The following is a 15,393-nucleotide window of genomic DNA, read 5'->3' as shown; positions in this document are numbered from 1 at the left end:
TTGCAAGCTCTACCCAAAACAGAAGCCAGGTGGTTTGAAACTCCCTTTCTTCGACAGGTGGTACCAGTTCCCTTGCTGCTATTTATGCCTTAATTTCATAGCTCCTTTCCTTCGTAGTTACTTGAGTCAGTAAGTCGATTGAGTAGCCTAGAGACTGAGCATCTTTCCAATCTATATCTAGTCAAGCAGTTTGAAACCTGCGAGCGAAACTAACATTTCTTCCTCTCGGTTAGCTTCGGTGGATTTAGCTCCGGCTTAAGAGCGAGTTTCTTTCTCCTTAGAATCCGTACTACACAAATGCACAAATGCGTTGATGAGCACCTCCCTTTGTGTTGGAGGCATTCCAAAAACCCCGGTGAACTGTTAAATATAACATCTTAACTGCGCTTCATATTTTTGTTTCAAATAGAACAATGACACTGTTGTCTTATGTTATTTCTTCGAACTAGTGAAATGCCTGATCAAGAGGTCACTAAACTCTCCAAATGACGATATGGAACCACTGGGGAGCTTGTTGAACCCAGCCTGAGCTGGGCCGGCCAACATGGTTGTGAATACGTGGCACTTAAACCCATCCGAGAAGTGATGTAGTAAAACTAGGTTTCAGAATCGGTGCAAATGCTCGGCTGGGTCGTCGGTTCCATCATATTCTAAGTGTACTTCTCTGAAACAGGAGGGGAGTTCATCCCATGTTATTTTTTATGTAAAAGGAATACCCCACGAGTTTGCAGTTTTAACCAAGTTTAGGGGCTCACAAAGGGGTCTCACTTTACTCGATGGTGTTTGGTTCGCAGAGCCTTGGCCGCCTACCTCTTCGAATTGCTCTGGCCTCTTGGTATGATATGGCTATTCCAACATTAACTAATGGGGGAAATGACCCAAGGTTGGTGAGCAATGCGTTCAGAGTTCTGAACCGCGTATAGTTCGCGTTCCCATTCCTCCATTTGTTGTCTCTCAACCAGCTGAAGCACTTTAATCTGTCGCAAGATTGCATGTTGTTGCGTGATTTTACGTGCGAGCTCGTCTCTCTCAATTTGCTGGAGTTTGTTCTCTCTCTGCATTTTTGGATCCTCTACCTGTTCTTTTACTTTAACAACTATCGTTGCTCGGTCAACTGCCCCTCATTTTCTTCCAGGAGTTCCTGTTAGGTCGCGAAATCTGCGACCTCTGTCGGGCGAGGGGCGCTTTATATTTATCTAGAAAGCCTTGACATGCTTCTGGGATGAATTTTTCCACCCGTATTATAGCAGGTCGTCGGGCCTTCTCGCTCTTCCCGTCCTTCAAATGCTGCTTCCCAAGTCATCATTTAGTTAGTTTGGCCTCCTTTGCTTCCATGTCCTTTATTTGTTCCTCCAGTTATTGTAGTCGTTGAAGAGTCACTCTCACTAGGACTTTCCACCGCCGTTTGTCTCGCAATGAGACTTTCAGCTTACTTAATTGATTGCGCCTTGGTCCGGTGTTTCAAATTTATGTTCTAAATCCTGGAGGGTTATCGCTACTATCTTTCTCAATTCTTCACTCAACGTCTTAAACTCAGATTGTTTCCCACAAACGACACCACCTGATCGCGCTATTTATATGCCTTCAAGTCTCTGTCACCAAAATCTCATAGAGATCGTCGAAAATGATCTTGAAGAAGATATCTCTGTTGGAATTAGGTTTTCAGTGTAGATTGTTGAGAGATAATATAATCATTGTGAAATTTAAATTTTTTATTTTATCACTTTTTAATGGTTAGTATTATTTATTTTAATATTATAGGATTATAGGATTTACTGATTTATTTAAATATATCTTAAGTGGGATAAGAAACCCTAAACTAAGGAAAAGTTTCGGTGGAACCGATAAAGAGAAAAAGAAGGAAGTAGTTGCTCGGTTTTGTTTTAATAAAAACCCTAACCTTATGTTATCACTTGTTACCATATGCCTCCGCTCCTTCTACAAGATGGCGATTTTCCCTTTTCATGGTTGAGAAAACAATGAAGAAAAGTGCGCGACAAATCAACTTTTGAAATCATTCAACTCTCCTATGAAATGATGAATTTGATTTATCTAATAGAGGTATTCTTTTATACAGTTAACTATGCCTATTATGTGCATTTGTCTGTTGGAATTATGCTATGAGTGTGTGGTTCAGTATGTGTCGTTGTTTGTTTGATATCATATGATCATTGGGCCATTTCACATTTTTAATATAAGCAATTGAAATACAGTAATTGTACTCGGACTCAATAAGATATATACGAGATCAAGATGTAAGATATATACGAGATCAAGATGCTGGGAAGATGATATAATATGATATTTATTTATTCTATAGGTAGATCATGTTAGGGGTTAATATTTAGATGTTTTATCAAATTGAGTTGCAATCCCATCTTATTTTACTGTGTTTAGGTGATACTGTGAGATGTGGTGAAACAACGTGATTTCTTTACGTAGGTTGTTTTTTCGAACTCAAGGTAAGGGTTTTGATTTAAAAGTTTTTAATATATGTGAATGGATATGTGGTTTATGGTGTTTGCTTACTCGCTCCAATCGATCTTTTCTGAAAGCCTATATTTCAATGTGTTGGTTTTGGGGATATGTTTTGATAAAGTGAAATGGTTCGAACTGGCTGTGGACGTGTACGTGGTGAAATTGAATTATGGGTTTGACTAGCTCTGCGGTGAAAGACCGGAAACCTGCGCATGAGGTAACTTTTCTTTTCAGGGTAGCATCCCGTAAAGAGGGCAGAGTCCATGGTGATCGGACTATAACGGGACCGGCTGTGTGCGGTCACGGGCAGAGTTCATGAGGAACTATAACGGGACCGACTATGTGCGGTAATGGGTAGTGTCCATAACGGACTATTATTTACATTACATGATTTGGTTTAAACTGTGAGCTTTGAAAGAAATGCTTTTGACTTGCTGATTAAATATTTTTCGGAACCGTTTTCTATAAAGTAATTCATGTTTGAGCATGCACTGTGAGTTGCATAATCATTTACTTTATTAAATCTTTGAAATTATTATTCCTACGGAGCTTTTTCTCACCCCCTACTTCTTTTCAAGTGATAAGTTGCATCAAACGAATGATTGAATTTAGAACGTGTTTTGGAGTGGATTTACGTATTTCGTTTATGACATTTTCATGTTTACGTTTATTTCTACCTTTAGATGTTGAGAACTCATTTTTGAAATGTTGGCTTGTAGAGAATATATTTCCTTTACTTTAGATTTTATTATTATGGGTATGAATGAAATTTGGGATATTGAGTGTAACTTTATGTTGGATATGCATTATTAGATTGATCTTAGTATCTGTTTGATGGTGAATTTGATATTAAAAAATTATGATATTTTATTTTCATATTGGTTATCTGGTTAGCTTCAGTTTGATATAGAATTTGCTGAATTGGATTTCAAATGAGTGAGTTATGAATTTTTCTTTAAAGCCCAAACAGTTTTACGTGAATTTTGTATTATATCTTAAAACCTCAGTTTTACTTCTCGGATCGAACCGACTCAAACTGTAATTGAATCTAGACTCATAAAATTTCACTATTGCAGCGTTTCATATTTTTCGGGTGAAGATCGGTTTCGTTAGGATTTTTTTAAAGTTTCTTCAGCTGCATATAAGTTTTGTTGTCAGCACTGTACCGTTTTAGTTATTACTCAATATCTGTCGAATCTTTTACAAAATCATTTTGTAAGCAATGTCTATGCCCAGTTTAAAATGTTAAATTAAATTCCCAGATTTTTCCGACAAGTATTTTCATAGAAATGAATTTTTGAAGACCAAACAGCGAAGCTGTCCGATTTCCTTAACTTGCATTTCTTTTTCTTAAACTTATTTATTATCAATCATGTCTCGAAATATCGGGGCATGACAGATAACGTCTGTCAGTGTTATTTGTATGTGTTTTATTACTTTGATGGAACCACACGTATCATATACATAGGCCTAAGGATTTTAGAATCCATCTGCAATGGGATTTGTAGTCCTTTATCAAACGTGTTCTTCGAAGTCCTTAGATCCTTTTAGCTTGGAAAAAGGATCTTCCCTTAAATCATATTTAGGGTTTGTAATTGAATTGGACCGACCGTGAAAAAACAACTAAAAAAAATAGTGGATTCACATGATTTGCTGAATTTCAAAATCTACTACAACATAAAAATTATAACGATACTCATGAAAATACAATATTACCAATATGAAAATTCCCAAATCATAAGCCACCAAACCCACCCCATTTTATTTTATTTTAAGAAATTATGCCAATCTACTTCAACACCAAATATTCCAATAGTACACAAAAGAAAAATGAAAATTTTAAAAAATCTGTTATAACCCAACACAAAAACCACCGTCCACCAAGGACAATTCCCACCAAATTTCCCTAATTATTAACAAATCAAAGATGGCCGTCGGGCTTAATTGCTCAAAAATTCCATTTTTTCCCAAAATCTTTCTACAAAATTGATATATTATTTTCTGAAAAATGAAAAAAAAAATAGCAAAAGGGACTATACTTAAGAAAATAAATAGAACATAACTAGATTGCAAGCGGAGGAATGTTGGCTCAGCCTACACATCATCTGATGTGCCGACGGTGTTGGCAGGGGAATCGATTGTAGCGGTATATGTGGATCGGGGACAAAGAAAGTTGAGGAAAAACAAGGAAGATTGAGAGATGATGTCGGGGCGGAGGTGACGAGCGCTGGCAGAGGACCAGGGACGAATTCTCAATAGGGCAAGGGGGGCTGTTGCCCCCTAAAATTTGAAAAACAATTATTACTTACATATATATATATATATATATATATATATATATATATATATATATATATATATATATATATTATATTACACTATAAGTATTTAATATAAATTATGGCATATTACAAATAAACCCATCAATGGGTACTTATTCATAAAGAGATCCAGACAAAAATGTCCTTTACCAATAAGTCCACACATGCTCCAGATTTTTGTAAAAGACTAAAATAACCCCTCATACTTTAATATGCTCCAATTTCATCCTTAACTTAATTTAACTTCAATTTGACCCCATATTTCACAAATTATTCAATTTGGATCCATATTTTTTTTTTTCAAAAACATTTTTTTTTTCTGCCGGATTCCGGCGTTGACCGGCGGTCAACGCCGGTCTCTGCCGTCGACTTTTCAACTATTTTTTTTTTCTTTCTTCCGAATTTTTTCGCCGGATAATTTAACCATATTTATTTTGTGAAAAAAATTATGTACATATTGACTAGAAAATAGATTGTGCACTAGAAAATAATAGGAAAATACACGGGCGAATTGCATATAATCCCAATGAAGAAGACCATTGAGGAAGACCTAAGGCACATATGTCTAGACCAAAACAATTTTGCAAATAAACTTATATCTATGTCTTGTACCCATAATACTCCTCTCAAGATAATTTAAATCAATTTCATCCATGAAATTCTAACTTAATCAATATTACAAATTAACCCCCGATTTTAACAAATATATCACATTAACTCTTATTTTCACAGTTTTTTGAAATAATATATTTTTTCATAATTTTTTTTCAGCCATTCGTTGGTGTTGCGTTTTTTTTTTTGTGTGATTTTTCCCGCCACCTTCGTTTACCGTCGGTCTTCGGCGTTGATTATTTTTTTCCCACAATATTTTTCCAACTAGTCCCTGGAGCTGACCTTTTTTTTAATCCTTTTTTTTTAAACCAACACAGTAACATTACTGTCTGAGACAATAGTATTGCAAGTTGAGACAACAATATTGATATTAACACATAATATTACTATCCGAGACAATAATATTTAAAGCCAAATGCAATAATATTAATATGGCGCAAACCCTATTTATATGGGTCCATGAAGCCTCTTATTAAAATTTGGTTGTCCAATATAAATATCAAGTCACAAGGAGGGATTGTTATCGCTAGGAGTCTTAATTTTTGGCTGCATGAAAATATGGAAAGACGGTGTCTTGGTTTGTTTGAGGGAATTGCTATGAACTCGGTCAAAATTATTTGCCAGATTCAATATTCTCTCCTCTCAACGACTCTAACAACTTAAGCTTCGCATCAAAGAGCCACAACATTATAGAGGATGTTGGATCCGATGGAACTCGTTTCTCATGCAAGCCATCAAAGTCAACTTCGACGGGTCCAAACAGCGCGAGGGCTGTTCCAGAGGAGGCCTTAGTCGTTCATCGGAAGTGTTGGCACAAATTTAATGGGAAGAAAGTTGGCAAAATATGTTCCTTGTTGATAAAGATTGACAATGATTTTATTCCATGTTTTTGTTAGGAAATTTTATATAGTCCGAATTTACGGAGATTTATTTAAGTAGTACTTTATTTTTAATTGTATTTGTATTAGATTAGATAAGATATTGTAAATATTCTTCCTTATCTAATGTATGTTGTAGGAATAATGATGGATTCTATTTCCTTAGATTGATTACTTCGGACTCAAGTTAGGTTTACGGTTGTGAATTCGTGCCTATATAAAGCCATCTACCTCAGATGAGTCCAATAGAGCTTTAATCGAAAAATCCTAGCATAAAGGCTTTGAAGGGTGCAGCCGGTGCTGCAGCCCTGTCTACAAGTCAGGTGTGGCAACATGACGGGTTTCTTCTACCAAACAATTAAGAAGTTCGGTTTTCGAGAAAAGTGCTTAAAAGATCTCGGGAGAGGTCGATCCACCGTCTAAAGAGAGTTCAACATTGGAGGGAGTCCAAAAGTCTGGATGGAGGAATTGCTTTGAAGATCAACAAGGTCGAGTCGTATGCAAGAACGACATATAACATAAAAAGAGAGTCTTTAGTGTTTTTATTAAGTCCAATTATAGTACACTTAAATCAGAACTAGTGAAATCTTGTTTGCAGGTCCTTGTGGATGTAGGGTACATTTGTATCCGAACCACTTTAAATTCTTGTGTTTTTTATTCCGCTTTTAGTTGTTTAACTCTGTATACACACAAGGATTTTGTTGTAACATCTAATGTCTTAACAATTAATATGTCTCAATAGAACGAGTATATTTTCATAGATATATAAATCAACAAGATGGAAAATGGATTGAAGGGTTTTCATCATTTAATGGGCCGGGGTCCTTACTGTTTGCCGAAGCTAAAGCTATTTATGAGGACTGCACATGTGCGTGGAGCTGGGTTTTGAACAAGTATGGGTGGAGTCTGACTCTAAACTCGTAGATGGCATGATTTACGATGAGATTACTACGACTTGGGAGGTCCAATATGTGATCAACAACATTCGAAGTCTTCTTAGAGATACTTGGACAATGCAACATATTTACCGGGAATGCAATATTGTCGCGGATGGGTTAGCTAAAATAGCACAGGAGCATAAAGAGTTTCGACATTACATATACATATCTCCGCTTCCTTGTAGTACTAGGGAGTCGTTAAGTTCAGATATGATTGGTGTATTTCAATTCCGTCATCATTATAAATAAGGGGTACTCTTTTCCTTGTTCTAGGTCGATGAGGTTTTTAACGAGGCCACCATTTGCCTTTACGAATTGTTTTGGCCAATAAATAAATAAAAATAAATAAACATTAACACAGTAATGTTATTGTATGCATAGTAATATTATAAATTTTTTTCTCAATTTTTTTTGAACAATCAACTCATTAATATTAGTGTCTCAGATAGTAAAGTTACTGTCAGTGACAGTACTATTGCCGCATGAGACAATAATATTATAGCCTGAGACAGTATTATTAATATAAACACCTGTAATATACTGTCTGAGAAAATAATATTGCAGGCCAGAACAATAATATTAATATTGACACAACAATATTACTGTCTTGGGTTGCAGTATTACTCGTTCAGAGAGTAATATTGCAGGCCAATTCAGTAAAAAGAGTTCAAAATAAAAAAAAAAAAGAAAAAAAATATATACAACGTCAGACTGGCCATATAAACAATTTCAATTTTTTTGTCAAAAAAAAAAAAAACTCAACGTTAGAGACCGACTATGACGGTCAAATTGGGGTCAAACTTGCGTTACATATCATAATTGGTTAATTCATCAAATTTTGATTAAATTAGGGTTTAAATCATAAATTGGACGTGAATTAATGTGTCAAGGAGTTGGGGGTAGTTTTGAAGTTGGAAATACTCTAATTATTTATATTTTTCTGTAAAAATTATTCAATTTGGTCAAGGAAATCAGGATTGAGGATTGCAGATGAATCAAGATTGAAGTAGAGTTAGTATTATTAAATTTATAACTATGAATTGTTTTTTCATTCAGGTAATGCGTGGATGTTCCATGATCCACTAATTTAACTAAACTATGTACTTATTTTTTTTCTTGGCTGAAACACTCTTTTATTGATACACAAACTGCTTTGGAATATTTTGTTGGTAAAATTATCACAAGCTGCTAATCTGAAACCCTCTTTTGAGTATTTTGTTGGTAAAATTATTAAAAACTGCTAATCTCAAACCCTAATATCACCATTTACTTAATTTTAACCCCAACTTCATCAACTTACCAATTTTGACCGTTAACCACCAATAACCGCAGTTGAACAGTGTTGATCAATATCCTTTAAGGAATTCAATCTTAAACTTTGAAGAATTGGCATACTCCACATATGATATGGAGTTGATTGTAATTACAAAGGCAATTGAAAAACCTTCGATCCAAAAGTCCTAGCAGGTCAAAGAAGAACATCTCAAAGAAGAGAAAAAAAAAACATGAGAATGTGGACAAAACTTTTTTGACATCTTATATGGATAGTCTATGATGGTAAATGAGTGTGCAATGTGACGAAATCAAATCAAATGGAAATTCATTGACACGAGTTCAAAAGGTTAAAAACTTCTTGACACGAGTTTAAAAAGTATACAAGTCTAAATTAAGTAAAAACTACTCGAGCATGGCTATCTATAATTTTATTTGTTTGAAGATGGAAATATTATAACTATTTCTGAAGTTTTTATAAAATATATTAATGATGATTTTATACAAATTTCACACATAACACAACTTTCTCTCTCTCTCTCTCTCTCTCTCACACACACACACACACACACACACACACATATATATATATATATATATATATATATATATATATATATATATATATATATATATTTATATATATAAATGTATATATATATTAATGTGGTTTTGTTTTTTGGAACTTAAAAAAAATTATTTTTTCACATTCTTTGGGATATTAATTAGAACTCTGAAAATGTTTGTTTAAAACAGTATATATGTTTCTTTTAGATGAGTTTTAGGAATATATTACTTTGTGCATATTTATTCTTAAACAAAAGATATTGTTGATGATAAACGAAAAATTGTTGGAATAATCTTCGATAAATCCCATAGAACCATCATGCCGAATAATCTAGAATATTGTGGTGAAACGTAAATCTGAAACGTATCTTACTCCGTAATTTATTCGTGGAATTGATTAGAACAATCATGAATTTTCCAGATCATCATGTACATCCGAACCCGAGAACCCTTTAGACTTCTCTTCGTTTTATTTATGTCAATGGATTACATAGAGAATGGTATTGATACATGTGATCCGGGACCATGGCCAATATATATAGATAACCTAAAGGGCTATCTTGTGTAATTTTATTTTAGCTCATCAATTTAATAAAATTACCCTAATGTCTCTACACATTAAAGGTCCACACCCTATTAGACACATTAAACCCCAATCCAAATAATAGTCGATCACTTTAATGCGCTTAACCGTATATGATAGTCTTGCAACACATAATATTTCATATATAAGTCCAACGTTGGATTAATGATCCAACAATCTCCCACTTGGACTATATGTGTAAATTTATATTTATAGGTTGCATAAAACCTATGAGCTCAACTTTGTTGTCATTACGAAGTGTGTCTATAACCAATCTCGTCCATCAATCATGTTGTAGACCAATTAAATTTAATGACAAATTTTAATCCGATGACAAAAAAGTAATTATAGATTTGATGGCAAAATCAATTACATGCCATGAAAATGACTTGCAAGTCATTCGTATATATTAAATATCAATCATATATTTCCTATTTTAATTTTAGGGATTTAATTTAATTAATCCCTAAATTATGTAGTTAATTGATATTATGTATATAATTATTCGCCAATAGGATTATTTCTTCTCTTCAAAATTATAAGAGATAAATATCAAATAATCTTTGGCCAATAGGGTTATTAGAGATAAATATCAATTTAAACCGGGCGAATTGAATCGCGCCACGTCATCAAGAAGGCTTCATGAAGGACTCTTGTTCTACCACTATAAATCGGGACACTCTCTACACAATTCAAAACACCATTGACGAAATATAAATCGTAGGAGAAAATTCTCTTTACAATTCAAGAAGCAAGGAAGAAGTATTTGTAGGAGGTAAGATTCGCTCTACATTCAAAGTATTCTTTGCCAAATTCAAGGTGTTCTTGAGCAAATTCAAGGCGTTCTTTGTCAAATCCATCATTTCATCCGATATAACGGTGCTGAATCTTCGGATTAACGTTAATAAGTTCAAATCCAGATTGTAGGAAAATTGAAGGACCAAATCCGTCAAGAACTTTAAAATATTCAAGCCAAAGTTCGTCAAAGTTAGTCAAAGTTCAACGTTCGATCCGAGATTCAAGTTGCGAGACCCTCGGCAAAATGCGAGACCCTCGAAAAATGTTATTCAAATTCAAAAACAAATCCGGAGAAAATCAAGTCAACGACCCGACTTAAAAATTTCAAAGTCAACCATATATTGTTCTGGAGAGGACAATCAGAGGATTAAAATAAAGATTATAACCAACAATTTATTATTTTAATCCAATAAAATTATCTTTGTTCAATTTTTCTTTTTTGTTTATATCGCATATAAGAATTTGTTGTTACAAATTTTGGCACGCCCGGTGTGACATCTCTACCTCTCATCTCTTCTCTCTCATTAAGATCCTTGAAGTGTTGCAGTAACGGCTCTACGTTCGGGATGAAGGCTGCTGCATTGAATTCATCAAGTGTGGGCGGAGTTACAAGTAGTATGGCTAAGAAGCTGCAGGCATCCTCTGAGACTAGCTCAACGCCCCAAATCATTGAGAAAGGCTTATCAACTCTTGCCAACATAGGTGAAGGCGTGTAAGGTTGAAGAGGAGAAACTTCACCATCCACGCCTCGTTCAACATCAAGCTACTCTGAGGCGGTGCCCGTCATGACAACACCTGCTACAACCATGGAAGAGCAAACGGCGATCTGGACCAAGGACATTGAAGTTCTAACAAAGCACATTCAAGAACAAGACTCTCAAATCGCAATATTGATGAATTAGGCTAACGGTAGTCACGACATGGGAAAACAAGGTGAAAATCACACCGAAGCTGAAACTTCGGCAAGGCGACATCCAGTCAAAAGGAAGAAGAACCCGGTTCAAGAATTTCAAATTTCGTCTGAGGGGCTGATTCAGATAGACCAATTGAAGGAGTTCATCATGGGGACTGTCAAGGAAAAAATCGACGAGGGTTCGATATCGTCGTCAACGTACACCAAGCCATACAATGTAAGAGTAGACGACTTGAAGATGCCAATCGGGTACCAACCCTTGAAGTTTCACCAATTTGATGGCAAGGGCAACCCGAAGCAGAATATGGCACATTTTGTTGAAACTCGTAATTAATGCATGTACTTATAGGGATTATCTTGTGAAGTAGTTCGTCCGATCATTGCAAGGGAATGCTTTTGATTTGGTACACGGACCTAGAGCCAAACTCAATTGACAATTGGAGTCAGATGGAACAAGAATTTTTGAATCGCTTCTACCACACCAGAAGAGTAAGCAGGATCGAGCTCACGAACTCTAAACAGGGGAAAGAAGAGGCCGTCATTGACTATATTAAACGTTAGAGGAATTTAAGCCTAAATTGCAAGGATCGATTCTCAGAGGCTTCAACTATTTAGATGTGCATTCAAGGAATGCAATGAGGACTCCAATATATACTACAGGGAGTTCAACCTAAAACTTTCGAAGAGTTGGCCACTAGAGCGCACGACATGGAAACCTATGCACAAAAACGCAAATGAAAACACAAACTACAGTACTAGGATATGAATACTCATCAAGAAACATGCACAAAATTACCTGAAAAAGCCATGCACAAATGTACTCCCGCAACGCATGCGCAAAAACCCTCATGAAAAAATGAACTGCAATACTATGTCATGAATATGTATCAACCAATATGGACAAAAACACTCGCACAAAACAACATGCACAAACAAACACATACAAAAAACTGCGGAAAAGCACTAGAGCAAAGGTGCATGCACAAAAATGCTAATGAAATCACGAACTACAATACTAGGACAAGAATACGCATCAACAAAAAAACACAAAAATACAAGTACAAAACAATGTAGAAAAACATTCCCGCAAACCTACATGCTCAAAAACCGATAATGAAAACACGAACTGCAATAGTAAGACATCAATATGCATCAACAAGCATGGACAAAAACATCGCACAAAACAGTATTCACAAACATCCACGTACAAACCAATGGGGAAAAGAACTCACCCAAAGGTGCATGAGCAAAAACACAAATAAAAACACGAACTGCATTACTAGGACATGAATATGCATCAATAAACCTGCACCAAAGTACTCGCTCAATGCATGCACAAAAACCCTCATGAAAAAACGAACTACAATACTATCTCATGAATATGCATCAACCAACATGGACAAAAACACTCGCACAAAACAACATGCAAAAGCAAACACGTACAAAACAGTGCGGAAGAGCACTCGAGCAAAGGTGCATGCACAAAAATGCTAATGAAAGCACGAACTACGATCGATGACAAGAATACGCATCAACAAACATGTAGAAAAGCATTCGCACGAAAAAATAAAAGTACAAAACTATGTAGAAAAACCTTCGTGCAATACTGCATGCACAAGAAACCATAATGAAAACACGAACTTCAATAGTAAGAAATAAATATGCATCAACAAGCATGGACAAAAACATCGCACAAAAAAAACATGCACAAACCAACACGTAAAAAACAATGCGGAAATGCACTAGAGCAAAGGTGCATGCACAAAAATGCTAATGAAATCACGAGCTACGATAGTAGGACAAGAATACACATAAAAAAAAATGCACAAAAACACTCGCACGAAAAAACCTGCACAAAAATACAAATGCAAAACAATGTAGAAAAACATTCCCGCAACACTGCATGCATAAAAAACGATAAGGAAAACACGAACTGCAATAGTAGGACATCCATTTGCATGAACAAGCAGGGACAAAAAAATCGCACAAAACAACATCAACAAACATCCACGTATAAACAATTGGAGAAAAGAACTAGCTCAAAGGTAACTACACAAAAACGAAAATGAAAACACGAACTACATTACTAGGACATGAATACGCCTCAATAAACATGCACAAAAATTAATGAAAAAGCAATTCACAAAAGTACTCGTGCAATGCATGCACAAAAACCCTCATGAAAAAATGAACTACAATACTATATCTTGAATATGCATCAACCAACATGGACAAAAACACTCGCACAAATAACAACCACAAACAAACACGTACACAACAGTGCGGAAAAGCACTCGAGCAAAGGTGCATGCACAAAAATTCTAATCAAACCACGAACAACAATACAAGGACAAGAATACGCATCAACAAACATGCAGAAAAACACTCACACGAAAAAAAACATGAGTTTATTGCATATACTACCCTTGTGTTATCTCTAATTGCCAAATAACCCCCTGTGAAAAAAAAATTCACCAACACCTCCTTGTGTTATCATTTTCGAAGCACACTGCACCCTTTGTGATTTTAGGCTTTGACTGAATGTAAAATGACAAAAATGCCCTTGTGGATTTTTGCAGCAATTAATAAAACATATTATAATTTTATAAATATTATATATATATTTTTTTAAATATTAAAAAAAATATATATATTTAAACAAAATGAAATATATATTATAACATTAAAAGTTTTAATATATTTTCTATTTTCTATTTTTTTTATTTTACATTCTATATTAAATAAAGAAAAGAAAAGAAAAAACAAAAAAAAAAAAAAAAAAAAAAGCCTTCTTCTTCCCCACCGTTTCTCCAGGGCTGCCACTTCTGCTCCGCCGCAGCTCACCAGCATCTCACCTCTCCTTCACCACCACCACCACCATCTTCTCTAGATCCGCGGCCGACCAATAAATTTTAGTTTATTGAAACTTTAGTTTCCACCAACAAACTTTACGCGGGCCTCAAAGATTTCCCCAATCTCTTATTTTGACGGCGGTGGTGGGCGATAAGGAAGAGCAAGAGAAGAGAAAGGAACACAAAGACGCAATTTTGGACCTAGCAGGTTCGGCCATTATCAAAATCGTCGCCGTTGAGAGAAATCGCTTGAAGATGTTAGATAGGCCATTGCTGTAATTGGGGGTTGTAATTAGGGCTGAATTAGCCTCGGGTTATACGGATTTGGGTCTAGTATGGGGATTGTAGAAGATGAGGTGGTGGTGCTGAACTTCTTCTTCTCTTGTCGAGGTTGGGGTTTTGGGGTGGGGAATGGGGGAAGGAAGAAGACGATGTTCAGTCTTCTTTTTCCTTTTTTTTTCTTTTTTTTTTATAATATTTTTCTGCATTATTATTTTATTTTGCAATTCTGAAAATTACAATTTGGTCCTATAAATTTAGTTTATTCATAATATAACCAACAAGATTATTTTTTATTTTATAAAGGGGTACTTATGACATTTCACCCTGAAAATACCATTAAAAATCGCTCAACCCGCGAGTGTGTGACACGATTTGCGTCCAGGGGTGTCGATGCCTTGACTTTGTTAACACAAGGGGGTGTTGGTGAGTTTTTTTTTCACAGGGGGGTATTTGCCAATTAGAGATAACACAGGGGTGGTATTTGCAATTAGCCCAAAAAAACATGCACAAACACACAAATACAAAACAATGTAGAAAAACATTCTCGCAAAACAGCATGCACAAAAAATGATAATGAAAACGCGAACTGAAATAGTGCGACATCAATATGCATCAATAAACATGGACAAAAAAAATCACACAAAATAACATGCACAAACATCAACATACAAATTAATGGAGAAAAGAACTCGCTCAAAGGTGCATGCACAAAAAAAATGCAAATGAAAACACGAACTACAATACTAGGACATGTATACGCATCAATTAACATGCACAAAAATATATGAAAATGCCATGCGAAAAAGTACTCGCGCAATGCATGCGCAATTACCCTTATGAAAAAACAAACTACAATACTATGGCATGAATATGCATCAACCAACATGGACAAACACACT

The 15,393-nt window shown here is 35.2% G+C and overlaps 1 long non-coding RNA gene across 1 annotated transcript; it reads left to right on the top strand.

Annotated features, from left to right (window-relative positions):
• Positions 1 to 1,921: 1,921 nt before the first annotated feature.
• Positions 1,922 to 3,016, top strand: LOC148770567 (uncharacterized). The gene is made up of 2 exons (XR_016031252.1): positions 1,922 to 2,061; positions 2,713 to 3,016. It is a non-coding gene; the product is annotated as an uncharacterized LOC148770567 (long non-coding RNA).
• Positions 3,017 to 15,393: the final 12,377 nt, after the last annotated feature.

Source organism: Erythranthe guttata, chromosome 5 (assembly GCF_056151865.1).
Source record: "Erythranthe guttata isolate IM_541 chromosome 5, IM_541, whole genome shotgun sequence".
Taxonomy (NCBI): Eukaryota; Viridiplantae; Streptophyta; class Magnoliopsida; order Lamiales; family Phrymaceae; genus Erythranthe; species Erythranthe guttata.
This window is presented reverse-complemented; position numbering and strand designations above follow the sequence as displayed.